Here is a 20,137-nt window from a genome sequence, read left to right as displayed (position 1 = left end):
AAAATACTTTTCTCATAAAAGTTGATTTATCTGAAACAGCCAGCCAGATCACATATCACTCAGTGGGCTAATTCATGGCTGTGAGATAAATGATTAATAATGTACATGGTTCTACATATTACTTTGTATCATGTCCTAAATGTTTATGATAATTGGGATTCTTTTCAAGTTATATTTACATGTACTAGGTAGATTTCAACAAATCAACTCTCAATTTTGCACTAGCCTTTTGAATTTTCTACATCAGGACAATGGTTTCATAGAACACTTCCTGGACAACCTAGTTTTCTTGAATAAAGTGATTCTGTATTAAAACTTAAACTTGAAGAACAAAAGCATCCCATTGGTAAAACCTTAGGAGATTTACAAAAGATGCTTTTGAAACTAATTTTCCCCTTCACAAAATTTTTCTGAGAAAGATATACAAGGAAATCATATTTTTATTTCTTTTCTTTATGTCAATACATTAATACCTAGGGCTCAAACCAATACCTAATTGTCAAGAGGGCCCATTGTAATAACTGTCTGGTGGTCTCTGGTTTCTGCAGTGACCCAAACCCACACTTGGATATCACTTGGAAAAATGACTCTTTTGGGCTTGCAACAGGAAACATATTACACTGCTGCCACAATTTCTGGAGTTTGGATAAAATGTTTCTGCTGCCAGGTTGGGATAGACAAGAAAGGGAGAGGACTATATGCCCCTGAGATACGCTATCTGTCTCTGAAGATTAGCTTTCATTTTAAAAGCAAAACAACCTTAAACAAAAAGAAACACTTTATTTAATTGGCCCTGCAGGGAATAGGGGAAAAAATAGGAATCCTAAAAAATTTTGAGAGCCAAACATTTTAATCAGTGACTCATCTAGCCTGGAGCCATTCCAGTATACTATATTATTAACTATTGAGACACATGGAGAAGGAAATGGCAACCAACTCCAGTATTCTTGCCTGGAGAATCCCAGGGACAGGGGAACCTGGTGTGCTGCCGTCTATGGGGTCGCACAGAGTCAGACACAACTGAAGCAACTTAGCAGCAGCAGCAGTAGCAGCATTGAGATACAAACCCAGCTTTCCTTTTTTTTTTTTTTTATGATGATGGCTATTGAATTAAACCTAGTACTCTAAAATGCTTTTCATGAGATTGCACAATTAGGAAAAAAAGAAAAGGAGAGAGAGTTGCAGTAAAGATGGGATGTAAGAGGTTTTTGCAAACTTCAATAGAAGAATCCATTTTTAAAAATACACATCACACACACACACACACACACACACACACACACTGACATATATCTACTATATACTTTCCTCTGCCCAAAGGAACTTGTTAGGCAACTTAGAAATGTGTACAGAGTAGAACAAAAATTCCTTTATGCAAGGCCTCTTTGTCTCTTTAGGATCAAGTCAACATAGCCAGTATCAAGAGTTTTCCTATGAGACTTTGAATGACTTGCTGGAGGCAAGGCTTTAGCATGCTATACATCTGAAAAAAAAATACTTGATTGTATGTTCTTTGAGTTTCAGTCTACATATGGGGCTAGATTCAATCCTATGCAGTAAAAATTGTGATCTAATTGAACAGAGAAAGATAATACGAAGACAGAGGATCAACTAATCAGAACTTTAAAATTAGGGCATGGCTTCTTTTTGTTTTACGACATCCCACTCTCTCCCAAATCTGACAAAATGGCATGTAGATATAAGCTCTCAGACCAGGCTGGTTGTTTTGCATCTTCATTAACATAGCTTGAGTTATTTTCTAGCTTCTAAAGAATATTACTGCAGTGTGGAAAATGTAGGTTGTATTCATTTTTTTAGTTGTATTCTTGCTTTCTGATGATAAAACAAAGCCATATTTTATTAATCTCACGTTTGTGGTAAATAATAAATTCACAACATTTGAATATATGGATATTCAAATATATTGGAATATATATTCCTAATATATTGGAATTAATGGTCACATTGCTTTTATCTGGTTCAGTTAAACTTCCTTTAGTTGTGACTGCCCTCTTTGCTATTTGGGCAATGCATGACTTATTTCAAGAGAGTGAAATAGGGCTTAAAAGATTTGTTTTTAATGTGCATATTTCAAGAAATTAGGATTAATTGAGAGTGGTATTACTATTTTGGAATAAATCTTTAAAATGCTATTATAAGTTTTAAAATAGCCATTTGTGATGTCCTTGGATAGCAAAGATCATAGAATATGTCCATGAATACTTTCTACTTGAATTCCTGATGGGCAGGTTAATTAGATCATTCTTGTCTCTTTCCAGGGGAAACAGCTTAATAAGTACTTTGCACACAAAGTCTTGTGGTGAAACTTTTATAGGAATGTTTTTAAATTGTAGAAGTGTATATGTTTACTGTATAAAAGTTAGAAAAAAATAGAATAGAGAATAATGACACTTCTAATCTTACAATAAGGGGACAGCTACTATACTGATATTCTGACATAGTAGTTTACACTGAAAATCCTATTTTGTATACCTTTTGCATTTAATGTAATGCTACATACTTTTACATCCTTTAAAACTTCATAATCATTTTATGTACACAAAGTAGTCTGTCATAAGGCACAACAATTTACTTCAATGACTTGGAAATTCACATTTTCTATGTTTTTGATATTTTAAATAATACAGAAAAATGACTCCATGTACATATCTGTAATTTCAGATCAGTGAATCAATGACAAAAATTGGACCCCATTAGACGGAGAAGGCAATTGGCACCCCACTCCAGTACTCTTGCCTGGAAAATCCCAAGGACAGAGAAGCCTGGTGGGCTGCAGTCCATGGGGTCGTGAAGAGTCAGACACGATTGAGTGACTTCACTTTCACTTTTCACTTTCATGCATTGGAGAAGGAAATGGCAACCCATTCCGGTGTTCTTGCCTGGAGAATCCCAGGGACGGGGGAGCCTGGTGGGCTGCCATCTATGGGGTCTCACAGAGTCAGACAGGACTGAAGTGACTCAGCAGTAGCAGCAGCAGACATCTACTAAACTGCAATCGTGTGCCCTCCCCCCCGCAAATTGCCATTTCCTTATTTCATCCATATATTTGAAGTGGCAACTGTCATTTGTATAAGATGAACTTGCCCTCTGTCACAGTAAACTTGAATGTTCTCTGAGAAAATTTAATTGGGACTTAGAGAATGACCTTAATCTTCTCTGAATGGTTCCACTATGCAAATCTCAAGAACTAATGTTCGTATATTCCAACACGCAGATTGAGTGTACAGAGGAAACCTGAGTGGTGTCAGAAGGATAAATAAAACAAACGACAGAAAAAAAGCAGTAACAAAGAGCAGAGAAAGAGAGAGTGCTTATGACATATATTCCCACTAAATTACATTCCTGAACCATATTTACATTCCCGATCTTGGTTTTTTAGAATATATTTTAGGAACCTTGTATCTTTATAGCAACCAGGTTTTTTTTTTTGGCCATATGGGGTTTCTGTATCTTCAAAAGCTTATTTTATAGTCAATGGAAATGAATATTTCAAAGGCTTGATACACACTGCATATGGTATATTTTACTGTGTTACCTTAGCTAAACTGAAACTACATTTCTCACAATTCATTCTGTGCATGGTTTCCAGTTAGGCCACAAAAGAAACCTGTACGCTACTTGGCAAGCAGAAAAGTGAGAACCCGTTTTCTCTCCAAAGGTGCGTGTAGGAAGTCAGACCCTGGAGCATGTGCCCTGGTCTGTCTGCTGACTTACCTCACTGGCATAGGGCAGCACCTATGCTTGCAGTTCCTTCAGCTTCTGTTGATTCTCTTCCTTCAGCTTCTCTGAGGTTAAACGCATGTGTGGGCCTCTGGTGAAGCTGCCTACTTCTCCAGTAGGTCATACTTATCATCAGTGTTAGAGTTGGTAAGGGGCAGATTGGAGCTGAGTTCCAGTTTATCTCCCTGGGTCCCCCTTTATCCTCATGGATTCCAATTTTATCCTTGCTGTCTTCCATTTCATAGCCTAAGCAACTCACAGCAACTTTAAGCTCAACATTAGATGAAGAAGCAGTGGCCTAGTATCCCCCTCAGCTGCCACAACTCCATAAAAATTCCTATAATATATTCCATATTTCACATCACAGTAATCTGATTCTCTGAAATGGGTCTAGAAGGTGAGTGCTATTATAACAAAAACTGAAATCATATGGCATTGATGTTGGGTCCAGCAGCAAAGGAAGCTTGAATGGCTTTGAAAAGACTATGACTAGCAGGAGACTGCGGAGAAGCCAATGGTGCTCCACTCCAGTACTCTTGCCTGGAAAATCCCATGGACGGAGGAGCCTGGTGGGCTGCAGTCCATGGGGTCGTGAAGAGTTGGACACGACTGAGCGACTTCAATTTCACTTTTCACCTTCATGCATTGGAAAAGGAAATGGCAACCCACTCCAGTGCTCTTGCCTGGAGAATCCCAGGGACGGGGGAGCCTGGTGGGCTGCTGTCTATGGGGTCTCACAGAGTCGGATACAACTGAAGCGACTTAGTAGCAACAGCAGCAGCAGCAGGAACCTGACTAGCCAGAAGGAGCTAAGGGTTTAAGGACGAGAGGCCAGTCCCCAGTTACTTGCTGCTGCTGCTGCTGCTGCTGCGTCGCTTCAGTTGTGTCTGACTCTGTGCAACCCCATAGACGGCAGCCTACCAGGCTTCCCCGTCCCTGGGATTCCCCAGGCAAGAACACTGGAGTGGGTTGCCATTTCCTTCTCCAATGCATGAAAGTGAAAATTGAAAGTGAAGTCGCTCAGTCCGACTCTTCGCGACCCTATGGACTGCAGCCTACCAGGCTCCTCCGTCCGTGGGATTTTCCAGGCAAGAGTACTGGAGTGGGGTGCCATTGCCTTCTCCGCCAGTTACTTGAATCGTCTCTAACTGATAAAGTGGTACAGGTGAAAGCTTTGATACCAAAGCACCGAGGGAAACCATCTCTGTGTCTGAATTCCTTAACTTCAAGCTGTGTTATGCCCCTCAGGAAAGAGTGGTTTATTAGCAGTAAAATATGATTCATGAAGCAATTGGTGCTAGAAGTGAAGTGGTCAGAGTTGCATCTGCATTCCTGTTCTTGAGTTCTATGCTAGAATCCTGTATCCTTATAGAAAAATTCTCTTTTTGGCTCCCTAGTCCAAATCGAATTTCTCTAATTAGCACTCAAAAGGAGGCCTACCTGACAATTCATACAATCTGTAGAAACAAAGATTCTTCATGCATGTTGCATCCCCTCCTCCAAAAAAAACTACCACACAATATCCTTTCAATTTTATACAATTTTGAATGAAGAAATGTCCCCTACTTAAAAATAACATGATCAGTTTTCATTTGATGTATAAACTTATACAAGTTCTTTTGTTCAAGGAGTTATGCAGTTATCTAGGAAATATTGTATTGAGTTCTTGAAATGTACAAGGTAGTAGTTAAGCAAAGAGAAGGCTACAAAGAATTACATAGTATCTGAGTAGTTAATCACACAGCAGCAGCAATGAGACAGATAAACAGAAACTAAGGCATTTCCTTGATTCTATGACCCACTTATTTTTCACATTTAAATATGTTTAAAATCAAGGCACATAATTTAATTGATGGGTGCCTTTAATGTGGGAGTGTTTCTTTTCTTCCCCTTGAAAAGCTGCTATTAAATCAATAGGTGCACCTTATCATCCATAATGTTTTAGAAAAGAGGAAATGCAATATAGCACAAGCTTGTATGTAATAAGTACCATGTAAGTGACACCAGGAGACAACATTTTCACTGGTCGGATAATGAGAATACATCAAAGCATTTCAGCTGCATCTAGAAGAGGAAAGGGTGTGATATTTAACAAAGATCGCCTGTGAACACATAATATGAAAGTTCTTATAATCCTGACAACAGCTGTAAATGATAGGAATTATATTAATTTTCCTGATCATACAAATGAGGATCAGATTAGTGAGAAATGTCCTTGAGTTTTCACACTTAGATGTCTCTAAATTGAGGTACAGACTCTTTTCAGAACATAATAATGAATTTATATATTTACTAAGGACTTACTACATGCACTATGTAATATGTTCAGTGTTTATGTTCTAAATCCTTTGCATACAATGAGATTCAATAGGTTTTAATACCACCCCATTTTAGAGATGAGGAAACTGAGACCTGGAGAAATAAAGAAGGTATCACAACGAGGAAGTGACAGAGCTGGAAGGGTTAAGAACCCCAGCAGTCCCCAAAAAAGAGTGGGTGTTATTACAATCACTATTCTCTGTGCCTTTCTTGACAGCATAAAATACCTTCTCCCAATTTCTGACTATCCTATTAGAAACTATAGTCCCCTGGCTTTGATTTCTCTTACCCAACCACATAATTAACAGATTTACAATGCAAAGAGGACAAGATGGTTGGATGGCATCACCGACTCGATGGACATGAGTTTGAGCACGCTCCAGGAGCTGGTGATGGACAGGGAAGCCTGGCGTGCTGCACTCCACAGGGCTGCAAACAGCCATGACAGAGTGTCTGAACAGCAACAACAACAATGCAAATAATTTACTGTCTATTTCTATTACCTCCAAGTAATCTCCTTAAAGGCAGGGATGTTTGTCTGTCTTGTTCACTGATGTACAGTTAGTCTGGGACTGTGCCTAGCACAAGGTAGTAGCTTCATAGTTATTTGTTGAATAAATAAATGAATACATTTTTTAAAAGGAGATGAGAAAGTGTATTTTGCATGTGAACAGTAATTGGAGAGGAGCAGAGGCAGGGCGTGGGTGTTGTGTTCTGAAACACTGGTTAGTGTGGTCCGCCTAAGGTGTCAAGTGGGAGTGGAAGAAATCTGTGAGCAAGCCTCCCAGAAAGGGAGGTGAGAGCCACCCAGGCTCATTGGCAGGAGCCTTTGCTCCCTCACGTTTTGTTTGTAGCTTGTTCAGCAATAGACACTGGAAAGGAAGGCAGGAAGACATCAAAGTAGCTGTATTGTTCATATTTTTTCCTCCCTTTGGCAGCTATTTGCTCTCTTTCCTGCTGACACTACAATTTCAGCAATTTAATGATACAATTGTTTCTGAAAATGACACAGAAACAGACACCCTCTGCCATTTAATTGGCTGCCCTGACGAAGTGGAATCGGCTGCTTTCCAATTTCATTTTTGAGGGGTGTGAGAATCTGGAGAGGCTGGGGAAAAGATAACATTCACTGCCATTATAAAAGGTAAAATCTTAAGGAAGGATATTAAACTCAGCCTTTTTAATTAAGGCCTGTCACTTCCATGGCACACACAAGGATACTATGAAGATCACTCAGTCCCAGCAAAGACTGCTAAAAGAGTTACTCCAATTCAGTCTGCCCTTAGGTCAATGGAACTTCACTTGCCATAGGGATTCTACATTATTTTATGTCAAGTTTACTCTGAAGTGGTTTGCTAATCCTAATAAATCATAGCAAGAAGCATACCCCTGTTACAAACATCTGACCATTTGAAAACCTTTGCAAGGTTATACAAATAACAATGGTGGAATCCATTAGTTCACACATATTATGTTTCGCCAGGATCTATAATCTTGATCTCTGTTCCAAACTACCTCTCATAATAAACTGTTCTATTTTTTGCTCAAATACATTTTCAATAATCCTTCTTCTTTAAAATTATCTTAGCACTACATTTATTAAGTTATCCTGTTGGAAAACTAAGCAAATGTTTTCTCTCATTTCCCTATACCAAAGATTAAAGAGTTACGAAGCAAGTTGCATCTCTATAATATGAATTTCATTCTAGTTTTAGTTCAAAGACCAATTTAGAATGTATAAACAAAAATTATAAATAGAATGCCACTGGGTCTTGCTGGCAATATTATAGTTATAGCCAAGAAACAAAGCTGAGTATGCCACATTTATCTCCACTTCTCAGAACAAGTGGCTACCAGGAATCACTTGGGGTGTTCCAACTCAGTCCTTGTGCAAACTCACCATTTTGCCTAATGTGTGACATTTAAGCAAGCAGAGGACTGACTATTGAGACATAAAATCAAATGACAGATTTCTATCCAATCCTATGTCACCTTTAACTGATGGATTAGAGTACTTTCACAAATAGACAATTGGAAAGACCAAAGAACTGTCAGTTACAAGCCAATAAGGTACATATTCACTCCACAAATAAAATTTATGTGTATCAGACAGAAGGATATAGATATTCAGAGCTCACACCAGACCTCACACGTTTGGCCTATTTTGACTTTTACCACCTCTACTGGAAAAGGTGTACTTCTATTGTTACTTTCACACCTAAAACTCTAATTTACCTTTTCATTTCAAATACCTGACCAAACAAAATGTCAAACCTTATACATAGAGTTTACTTGAATAGCACCTACATCAAAGTGCTGCTTTCTTAGAAGTACAGAAATGTTAATATATATCAGCTTGGTAAAAAGTTTTCTAAAGGCAAAGGTCCTGCCTTTGAGAAGGACAGCCCATGTATGGAGTAGCCCATGTTTTTTCTAACAAAGGAAACCAGAGATTCAATACAGAAGGAATAAATTTAGTAGATGTATTGCTTATAAGACGAATAGATATAAGTTAAATGAAGCACATACTTAAAGGGACCTGGAATAAAAAATGCAATCCACAAGACAAAAAAAAAAAAAAATCTAAAGAAAGTTTCAATTCTATGATGAATTCAACTAAGCAAGAAGAAAGCATAGCAGTATCATTACTTGTGGGATCACAGTTAAGAAACAGCAGGACATTATGTGTGGTGTTGGTCAGCCTCACTAATGGATGCATACAATTCCCGGAGCAAGAAGGTTTTCAAAATGAGCAGAGTGCTAGAAGTTGAAAATGAAATCCAAATTAAGAGCTGTTGTCCTACATCCTTTAGCTAACCTTAGAGCAGAGGGCTTTTAAGGCTCTTTCCTCTTTATTTAGATGTTAAAACCAAGTGGTTGATCTATAGGAATCAATGATTCTTAATTTGCATGAAGGCTTTTTTTCAATTTTTTGGCGTTCCTTCATTGTCTGGGCAAAATTTTTAGACTAGCACAGCTACTTCATATTAATTTATGCCTCTCATGAAAAAACAAGTATCTCTTACTTTTTCCCTTCCTCCAACTGGAGTGCAAATTTTAAGGTAAAGCACAAGGGAAGTCAGAAGGACTTCTCTAGGAAGAAGTAGGCTTCCAGGATAATAAAACTATCATGGCATCTATCGTCTCCTCTATATAACAGTGATTTTCAAGCAGATTGAAAAGGGATTTATTTATTCATCCAATAAATATTTATTAGAAAAAGACAAATGGAAGAAAATAGGATATTGGATCTATGGAATTTTATGTTTCTTTGAGGCAAACTGAGCTAAGGCCTGGGATATGAGATCAGTAATATTTCCTCCTCAAAGTTACCATAGAAATCTGAGTGATTCAGCTACTGGGAAGGGGGGATGTCACCATCTTTTACAGACAAAACAGATACAAATCAAGAAGGAGTGTTTGACTTCATTTTTTGCACACCAGCTACTTGGTATCCTCACTTCTGATTTTTCATCTATGTAGACTATCATAATGCTGTCATAGTTTTTCTAAGACACAGCTCTGATTATAGAGTTGCACAGATTACAGCAATAAACAAATAATAATAACAAGCACCTAAAATATCCATTTTTCATTTATATAGTAAAATATAATTTTTGAGATCAGGTTTCAAAACTTTCACCAAAGAATCCCAGTTCAACCTTTTGAAATAACACCTCACTCTTATCATATTTGAGGATTCAATCTCCCCTATTGCCAAATGTCCCTATTTATTTCCACCTCCATGTTTCTTACACTTCCTCTTGAGGATGGATGATTCCATCTATCCTCACACATCTATACCCCATCGAATTCAAAATGTCATTTGTTTTCTTCAATAATTCATTCATATACCAACAGATAAAATAAAGCCTCCTTTTTTTGAAATTCTTATTCTACTTTATTTGACAAATTAGCAATCTCCAACTGTAATGTCATTATGTATATGTAGCCAATATTTCCCCACTCATTTACAGATATTATTATACATAATGTCTTCATAGTAATAAATCTTCAAAAAATCACTAGCTTGGAGTCAATACCAAGAAAATATCTATCTTTATACACTGTCAACTCAAGTTGATCTTTTATTGCTTAGTTTTCTCTTGACATTATATCATACTAGTGTATATCACACTGATCTGGAATTATGTATTAGTTGTATTAATGTTTGTCTTTAATTACAGAATTGTACAATACAATAAGTGGGCAACTTTGAAGTCAGATTTTGATTTGAAACCAGCTCTGACATTAAATAGCTCTATGTACTTGGGAAAACTATCAAACATCTTAAAGCTTTAGTTTATTTCTAAGTTATGTATCAAAACCTTACAGAATTTTTTGAAAATAAAATGTAATGATTCTTATTAAGCACCAAGGACATGGCAAGGCCTGAAATGAATGACATCTTTCTGTTGGGACACCATCTCATGATTCACACTGTCTCTTTTTAAAAGGAACGTCCTGTAACTCCGTTTCTACATGTCTTCCAAAGTGTGTAGTAGAACTGAACACAGATCACAAGCAATTAGTGCCAGTAAGCATATGTCAGGAATGGAAATAGAGTTTTACACAGACTTTTAACACTGAATCTTAGCTGAAAAATAAAAAGTTGTCATGCAATAGATAGAACTCAGGTCAAACAGTGTGACACATATGACTCTAGATTTGTAGATATTACTTACTAGCACTGTGACTTTGACACAGGTCCTTTACTTCTCTGAATCTTCATTTCTTCACCTGTGAAAATGAGGACATTGGACTAGATCCATGATTTTAAACTACACTTTAAAGTATATTGGCTTATTTATTCTGTGAATGAAATTTTATGGAAGCATAACAAATAGAAGCATTAAAAGTAGAGCTACTTTGGAAGTTTAGAGTCTCCACTTTTTGGTCTCTTCCTGTAAGGCTTAAATCTGGTCAATGATTTACAGAGGATTCATGAAGAATTGTGATAATTTGGTTTATAAAAACATCAACTCAGAAAGCATGTATAAGATATGACAAACTTTATCCATTCATCCATGGAGGATATTTAGGCTGTTTCCACATCTTTGCTATTGTAAATAATGCTGAAATGAGAAATATCTTTGAGATATTGGTTTCATATCTTTTGAATATATATCCATAAATGAGATTATTGGATCAAAGGATATTTATATTTTTAATATTTTAAGGAAAATCCAGTGTTTTCCAAAAATGGCTGTATCAATTTACATTTCCAAATGTTTGTTGATGAATGGATAAAGAAAATGTGGCTATATATTTGACTACACACACATACACACACACACTCTCTCTAGAATATTAATCAGCCTTAAAAAAGGAGATCCTGTCATTTGAGACAACATGGATGAACCTGAAAAATATGATCAGTGAAATAAGCCAGATGCAGAAAAGCAAATACTGCATATTCTCGATCATAGGTGGAATCTGAAATGTCAATTTCATAAAAACAGAGAGCACTACTGTGGTTATAATTAGTTAGGGAGAATACGATATGTATTCTACTGGTCAAAGAATATGTACTTTAGTCATGAAATATAAAAACGTTCTGGAGATCTAAGGTTTACAATGTGACTATAGTTAACAGTATTGTATTATACACTTTAAATTTGTTACATTTGACATTTGTTTAAAGAGTAAATCTTAAATTTCTTGCTCCTTCCTCCTCAAAAACAATGGTAATCACCCATATGAAGAAATAAATATGTTAATTAGCTGAATTGTAGTGAATATTGCACAATGTATACATATATCAAATCATTAATTTATACATCTGAAATATATGCATGTTTTAATTATCAATATTCAATTAAGTCAGATAGCCTTTTAAGTTGAGGGGAAATAAGTGAAAGGTCAAACTTTAAGCTATCTTTATACTCACCAAATATTTCCTAAAGATTCACTGAAACTCTAAAAGGTTTTTTACTAGACATGTTGCATACATTATCTAAAGAGCTAAAAATTCCAAACTGAAATTTTACAACTCTAATATTTAAATTCTAATAGAGTTTTGCCAAGAAAATGCACTGGTCATAACAAACACCCTCTTCCAACAACACAAGAGAAGACTCTATACATGGACATCACCAGATGGTCAACACCGAAATCAGACTGATTATATTCTTTGTAGCCAAAGATGGAGAAGCTCTATACAGTCAGCAAAAACAAGACCAGGAGCTGACTGTGGCTCAGACCACGAACTCCTTATTGCCAAATTCAGATTTAAGTTGAAGAAAGTAGGGGAAACCACTAGACCATTCAGGTATGACCTAAATCAAATCCCTTATGATTATACACTGGAAATGAGAAATAGATTTAAGGGCCTAGATCTGATAGATAGAGTGTGTGATGAACTATGGAATGAGGTTCGTGACATTGTACAGGAGACAGGGATCAAGACCATCCCCATGTAAAATAATTGCAAAAAAGCAAAATGGCTGTCTGGGGAGGCCTTACAAATAGCTGTGAAAAGAAGAGAAGCAAAAAGCAAAGGAGAAAAGGAAAGATATAAGCATCTGAATGCAGAGCTCCAAAAAATAGCAAGAGATAAGAAAGCCTTCTTCAGCGATCAATGCAAAGAAATAGAGGAAAAAAACAGAATGGGAAAGACTAGAGATCTCTTCAAGAAAATCAGAGATACCAAAGGAACATTTCATGCAAAGATGAGCTCGATAAAGGACAGAAATGGTATGGACCTAACAGAAGCAGAAAATATTAAGAAGAGATGGCAAGACTACACAGAAGAACTGTACAAAAAAGATCTTCATGACCCAGATAATCATGATGGTGTGATCACTGACCTAGAGCCAGACATCCTGGAATGTGAAGTCAAGTGGGCCTTGGAAAGCATCACTATGAACAAAGCTAGTGGAGGTGATGGAATTCCAGTTGAGCTATCCAAAATCCTGAAAGATGCTGTGAAAGTGCTGCACTCAATATGCCAGCAAATTTGGAAAACTCAGCAGTGGCCACAGGACTGGAAAGCTCAGTTTTCATTCCAATCCCAAAAAGGGCAATGCCAAAGAATGCTCAAACTACTGCACAATTGCACTCATCTCACATGCTAGTAAAGTAATGCTCAAAATTCTCCAAGCCAGGCTTCAGCAATATGTGAACCGTGAACTTCCTGGTGTTCAAGCTGGTTTTAGAAAAGGCAGAGGAACCAGAGATCAAATTGCCAACATCTGCTGGATCATGGAAAAAGCAAGAGAGTTCCAGAAAAACATCTATTTCTGCTTTATTGAGTATGCCAAAGCCTTTGACTGTGTGGATCAAATAAACTGTGGACAATTCTGAAAGAGATGGGAATACCAGACCACCTGACCTGCCTCTTGAGAAACCTTTATGCAGTTCAGGAAGCAACAGTTAGAACTGGACGTGGAACAACAGACTGGTTCCAAATAGGAAAAGGAGTACGTCAAGGCTGTATATTGTCACCCTGTTTATTTAACTTATATACAGATGCTGGACTGGAAGAAACACAAGCTGGAATCAAGATTGCCAGGAGAAATATCAATAACCTCAGATATGCAGATGACACCACCCTTACGGCAGAAAGTGAAGAGGAACTCAAAAACCTCTTGATGAATGTGAAATTGGAGAGTGAAAAAGTTGGCTTAAAACTCAACATTCAGAAAATGAAGATTATGGCATCCGGTCCCATCAATTCATGGGAAATAGATGGGGAAACAGTGGAAACAGTGTCAGACTTTATTTTTCTGGGCTCCAAAATCACTGCAGATAGTGACTGCAGCCATGAAATTAAAAGACGCTTACTCCTTGGATGGAAAGTTATGACCAACCTAGATAGCATATTCAAAAGCAGAGACATTATTTTGCCAACAAAGGTCCGTCTAGTCAAGGCTATGGTTTTTCCTGTGGTCATGTATGGATGTGAGAGTTGGATTGTGAAGAAGGCTGAGCGCTGAAGAATCGATGCTTTTGAACTGTGGTGTTGGAGAAGACTGTTGAGAGTCCCTTGGACTGCAAGCAGATCGAACCAGTCCATTCTGAAGGAGATCAGCCCTGGGATTTCTTTGGAAGGAATGATGCTAAAGCTGAAACTCCGTACTTTGGCCACCTCATGTGAAGAGTTGATTCATTGGAAAAGACTCTGATGCTGGGAGGGATTGGGGGCAAGAGGAGAAGGGGACAACAGAGGATGAGATGGCTGGATGGCATCACTGACTCGATGGACGTGAGGCTGAGTGAACTCTGGGAGTTGGTGATGGACAGGGCGGCCTGGCGTCCTGCGATTCATGGGGTCACAAAGAGTTGGACACGACTGAGCAACTGATCTGATCTGATCTGAATATTTAAATTCAGGAAAAATGATAACTTGGATTATAAATGGGGTTACAACTGACAAATAAGAATGATCATACACTGATGTTTTATGTTTTAAAAATCATATTAGCTACAAAATTCATGTAGATGAGCTGTCTGCACACTTTAAATATCACTTAGAGTGTGTCATGATGAAGACCATATCATAGAATGGTCAGTGTGCAAAAATATTGGAAGAAATTATATAAGAAATTAAACATGTGCTTTGTAGTGAGAGAGATGATTTGAACATTTTAACAATGAAGTTCTAGGAAATTCACTCTACCTCTAAGTTGCAACTTTGGGCTTCCCTGGTAGCTCAGATGGTAAAGAAACTGACTGCAATGCAGGAGATCTGGGTTTGTTCCCTGGGTGGGAAGATCCCCTGGAGAAGGGAAAAGCAACCCACTCCAGTATTCTTGCCTAGAGAATTCCATGGACAGACCATGGGGTCACAAAACATCGATCATGACTGAGTGACTAACACACTTTCTAAACTGCAACTTATCTGTAAAATGCAAATAACAATATTGATCCTCCCTGATTTTATGTGCTTTTTGTTGTGTTTGCTTTTTTTGGTGACTAAAAAGTAATATTTATTATAAAAAAACAATAGGTATTTTAGGTGCCTATTAAATATTAGTCCCTTTTCCTTGTCTTATCATATAATTTCATAAATATAGTTGACATTGCTCAACATAGAGCATGAAGCAATGTTAGCAACTCAACATGTTAATGGTCTCTTTCACTGTGGTTTCTAACTTTCTAACCTTTCGAAGCTGTTAAAATAAAGTTGAATAATGATACTGCTGTGGCATAAGTGTATGCTAGGATCAATAAAGTGTGGTTGTTGGAATAAATTGCAATTAAAGAGGTATTGCTTGATTGCTTGACAGTAGGTAGTCTTTCTGGCCCAAATAAACTCAAGCATCAGTCTGATTTATAGGTTAATTAGTATGGACTTCACATGCATCTCACTGGGAGACCATCAGATCATATTGACTTCTACATGCATCATGAGTGTGCCCTTGACTTTGTTTCGTGTCACTGACAGGTGACACATCCTCTTTACTTATTTACTTTGTTTATTCAAGGATATAGTCATAATTTTTAATCATGTAGAACACAAGAAATGTAATACGTTTGTAAATGAGTAGTGAAATAGCTGTTAAAAATTTAGTATTGCTGCTGGGCTTTTCCTGTTTCTATACACTTACGATAAAAATATATGTGAATTCAGAAATGGCATAGGCATCAATACAGCAAAGAAGGATGATTATTATTGGATTTTTGCAGCAATATAAAAATACACATCAGCAATCAATTTATAGGCTAGAAAAACTCAGGATAGGTGTATTTCATGACAAATTAGTTGACTAATTCCTTAAAAAAAAGAACGTAATTTTTATTTTCTAAATAAAGAAGTATGCTTATCTAAAGAATAATTTTGCTTATTTCTAACATGTCTATTCAATGTGGTATTTTATACACAATAAATTCTAATATATTTGTCATTTTCAGTCACTCAGTCATGTCTGACTCTTTGGGATCCCATGAACTGCAGCATGCCAGTATTCCCTGTCCATCACCATCTCCTGATGCTTGCTCAAACTCATGTCCATTGAGTCAGTCATGCCAACTAACCATCTCATCCTCTGTTGTCCCCTTCTCCTGCCTTCGATCTTCCCAGCATCCAGCTCTTTTCTAATGACAGCTCTTTCTACCAGGTGGCCAAATAGTGGAGCGTCAGCTTCAGCATCAGTCTTTCCAATGAATATTCAGGGTTGATTTTCTTTAGGATTGACTGGTTTGATCTCCTTGCTGTCCAAGGGACTCTCAAGAGTCTTCTTCAACCACACAGTTCAAAGCATCAATTCTTTGGTGCTCAGCCTTCTTTATGGTGCAACTTTCACATCCATACATGACTACTAGAAAACCATAGCTTTGACTAAATGCAACTTTGTCAGCAAAGTAATGTCTCTGCTTTTCAATACACTGTCTAGGTTTGCCATAGATTTTCTTCCAAGGATCAAAGGTCTTTTAATTTCATGGGTGCATACCTACATAGTTATTTAGTGAATAAGTGACATATGTACACTCAAGTGAGGTAATTTAAGCAATCATTTTGATTGTGAATTTTATTAAGGTATATAGTGTGTATGTATCTGTTTTCTTTCACTGTTGTTGCTTAGTTGCTAAGTTGTGTCTGACTCTTTGCTACACCATGGACTGTAGCCCACAAGCATCATCTGTCCATGGGATTTTCCAGGCAAGAATACTGGAGTGGGTTACCATTTCCTTCTACAGGGCATTTCCAACCCAGGGATCAAACCTACGTCTCCTGTTTGGCAGGCAGATTCTTAACCAGTGGGCCACCTGGGAAGCCCTTTCTTCCACTATGTATTTACTAAATAGTCTACTCTCTGCTAGAGAAATAAAATTTTTTAGTGAACAAATTAAAAAAGTACAATTCTTCAAAAGGAACAATTATATATGTATACGGTATATATACATGTACATATATAATTGTTCCTTTTGAAGAATTATCCTATATGAATTATACTGGCTGTAGTCCATGGGGTCGCTAAGAGTCGGACACAACTGAGCGACTTCACTTTCACTTTTCACTTTCATGCATTGGAGAAGGAAATGGCAACCCACCCCAGTGTTCTTGCCTGGAGAATCCCAGGGACGGGGGAGCCTGGTGGGCTGCCATCTATGGGGTCGCACAGAGTCAGACACGACTGAAGCGACTTAGCAGCAGCAGCAGCATACATATACATAATTGTACTTTTATATATATATATTTTATACATATATATAAAGCATCTTTCCTGTAAGTCCTACTTCCACATTTTTATAAATGCTACATTAAAAAAGCATCAAAACAAAAATAAAAGTCATGCAAAAAGTACTCTAATGACACACTTTCTATGTTATTCCATATTTATGTTAGATATTTATTTTAGGTGCTACTGTTACACCCAGTAAATCCAAATTATATTTATTATAGTAAAATTACATAATTTTCTGTCTCTGAGCCCCATTTGCCTTTCTCTACATCTTCTAGAATGAAAGTTTTGCATAGGCCAAAGTCAAAAAGACTAGCTGTTTTTCTACATTGATGAATACTCCTCAGTTTCTGACTTGTAAATAGTATTCAATACATATTTGTTGGATGAAGGAACTAATCAAAAGTTTTGATTATAAAAAGTGATTACAATATTTTGTGTTGGCTACAAAGGCTTTTCCGTAACATCTTATGGAAAAGCTCAAACAAACTTTTTGACCAGCCAAATATTTGTGACTTTACACATGAAAATACATTTTGATAATTCTGAGTAATCTTTTTACAGCTTTTATACATGACAGTATAAAACTACATTAAATTTAAGAAATTATACCAATAATAGAAAATAAAACACTAGAATCAAAGAAAGCATTTTAAAGAACAAAATAGGATCCTAAGATAAAATGTTTCTGTGTAAAAATTAGAAATCCTTGAAAAAAAATATAAGAAAACAAATTGGGATCAAAATCCATTCCCTGGCTCTCATCTAACATAAGAACTCGGGCTCCTTGAAAGAAAAATACATGTCTACCGACCTTGTTAATTTAAGGATTTAAAATAATACCTGGTTCATTGTGAAGACTCAGTTCATATTTTAAATGCATTACAAATGAATCAATAAATTACTTGAAGCAGAACATCTAAGAACTGAAAAAACAATATATAAAATGCCAGGAAAACACAATAAAGACTGGAAAATATGAAAATGTGTGATACAGTAATTTAACTAACTAATACAGCATAGACTACATATGTTGTATTATAAGATGATACTATTTTAAACTACAAGTGATATTAGAACTCCAGAAAAACAAAGTATATCTGAATATATAGGTTTAAAATTTTCCACAATGAACCAGTATCCTTTTCCATTCTGAGTTCAGTGTCATTAACAGAGTTGAAGATAATATTGAGAGCATCTTTTATAACTTGAGAGCACCTTTTCCCCATGTCTGTGGGAAGATTTGGTGAGGAGGAGACAGCATTTTGCTTTCCTGTCTTTGGGTTAATTTGCTGAAGTAAACAGTGGAAGAGAATGGATAGGTATAGATCTGAAAGCAAGAAACACCGTAATTCTAAGAATGTGTGTTTTTGCATAGACCTTACAGCAGCTGATCAGCTCTAACTGATCTTTGGTATTCCACTGATCTGATTATCAACTTGTGTAAAATCTTAAAGAATTACAGTTTTATCTTCTGCTTAACTGTGATGTCATTAAAATAAAGCAAGTGTTTAAATACTTATATCTGCCAGGTGGTCAAATCTTTCTCTTCACTCTTGCACATACCCATCCTACCTATCTACTTCTATTTAATTCTCATGAGCCACAGACAACCCCACTCCCATCCAGTTGCTTTTTGCTTCTCTGCCTTGCTTCTGCCTGTTCTAACACTTTATTGCCTTTCTTTGGGGTTAGTTCAAATCAATCCTGCTTTTCATGAGTACATTTTTTTCTCCAGGTAATTTTTTGTTAATTTTCAGATTACTTTTTATGAGGCAGTATTAAGATCAGTCTGAACTTCTAGCTGTAAATTACCTAAAATTGCTAATCACATATGCCTGTGACCCACTTTCTTAACAGGAAATATTGTTTCCTAGATTTTTTTAAGAGCACCATTTAAAGTAAAATAAGCATTAGAAAACAGTGTTTTGGGGTATAAATTATAAATTTAATGATTTAACATGGGGATGATTTGCACTTATACAAATGCAAAAAACACTGTTCCATGCATAGCATATAGGGCTTCCCTGGTGACTCAGAGTAGAGAATCCACCTGCAATGCAGGAGACCTGGGTTTGATCCCTAGGTCGGGAATATCCCCTAAAGAAGTGAATGACTACCCATTCCAGTATTTTTGCCTGGAGAATTCCATAGACAGAGGAGCCAGATGGATTACAGTCCATGAGGTTGTAAAAGAGTCAAGCAGAACTGAGTGAATAACCATGCATGAATGCATGGCATATATCATCACAGTCAAAATTCTATGCCTCTAAGCAACAAAATGGATGCTGAATTTTTGTTAAAAATATATTCTTGGTCATTTTTAGTAGGCAAAATAACACTTGGTATCCTGGTATTAAAATGTATATTTTAGCATTTCTATTTTAAAATTAAAAAGTTTACCTCTCCCATTATTTGAATACATTGAATACATAGGAAAACATTAATGGTCATTTTCATTTAGTAATATCTGTAGAATTTAATTTAAAATTAACCAATTTTAAAATAATAATTTAAAAATGGTAAAATAATTAATTTAAAAAAAGAGTCATTTGTGGTAAGCCTGATAATTATCCCCTAAATATATTCATGTTTTAATCTCCCCAAACTGCAAATATCTTATATTACATGGTATAGGAGAATTAAACTGTCAATGAGGTGAGTTTAAGATAGTGGGGGTTATCCTGGATTATTCAGGTGGGTCCAGTGTAATCGTAGGGTTAAGATAAGTGAGAAAGTGAGGCAGGAGAGTAAGAATCTGAATGATATGATGTGACAAAGACTCTATTAGCCATTGCTGGCTTTGAAGATGGTGGTGATATCTGTAATGCAAGAAGGCTTTAGAATGTGGAAAAGGCAAGGGAATGGATTTCCTCCTACAGCTCCCAGAAAGAAATGCAGCCATGATACAAACATTTATGTACAAGTTCTTGTGAACTTATGTTTTTATT

At 36.6% G+C, this 20,137-nt stretch overlaps 1 protein-coding gene across 13 annotated transcripts in view; it reads right to left on the bottom strand.

Annotated features, from left to right (window-relative positions):
• Window positions 1–20,137, bottom strand: part of PTPRD (protein tyrosine phosphatase receptor type D) — a 2,538,842-nt gene that overhangs the window by 2,206,953 nt on the left and 311,752 nt on the right. For all 13 annotated transcript variants that reach the window (XM_061425298.1, XM_061425300.1, XM_061425301.1 and 10 more), the window contains exon 2: window positions 10,746–10,800. The gene's annotated coding sequence lies outside the window, so the exon portion shown is untranslated. The remainder of the gene's footprint in view (window positions 1–10,745; window positions 10,801–20,137) is intronic.

Source organism: Bos javanicus, chromosome 8, assembly GCF_032452875.1.
Source record: "Bos javanicus breed banteng chromosome 8, ARS-OSU_banteng_1.0, whole genome shotgun sequence".
Lineage (NCBI taxonomy): Eukaryota > Metazoa > Chordata > Mammalia > Artiodactyla > Bovidae > Bos > Bos javanicus.
Note: the sequence above shows the minus strand (reverse complement) of the source record. Positions and strands in the feature narration are given on the sequence as shown.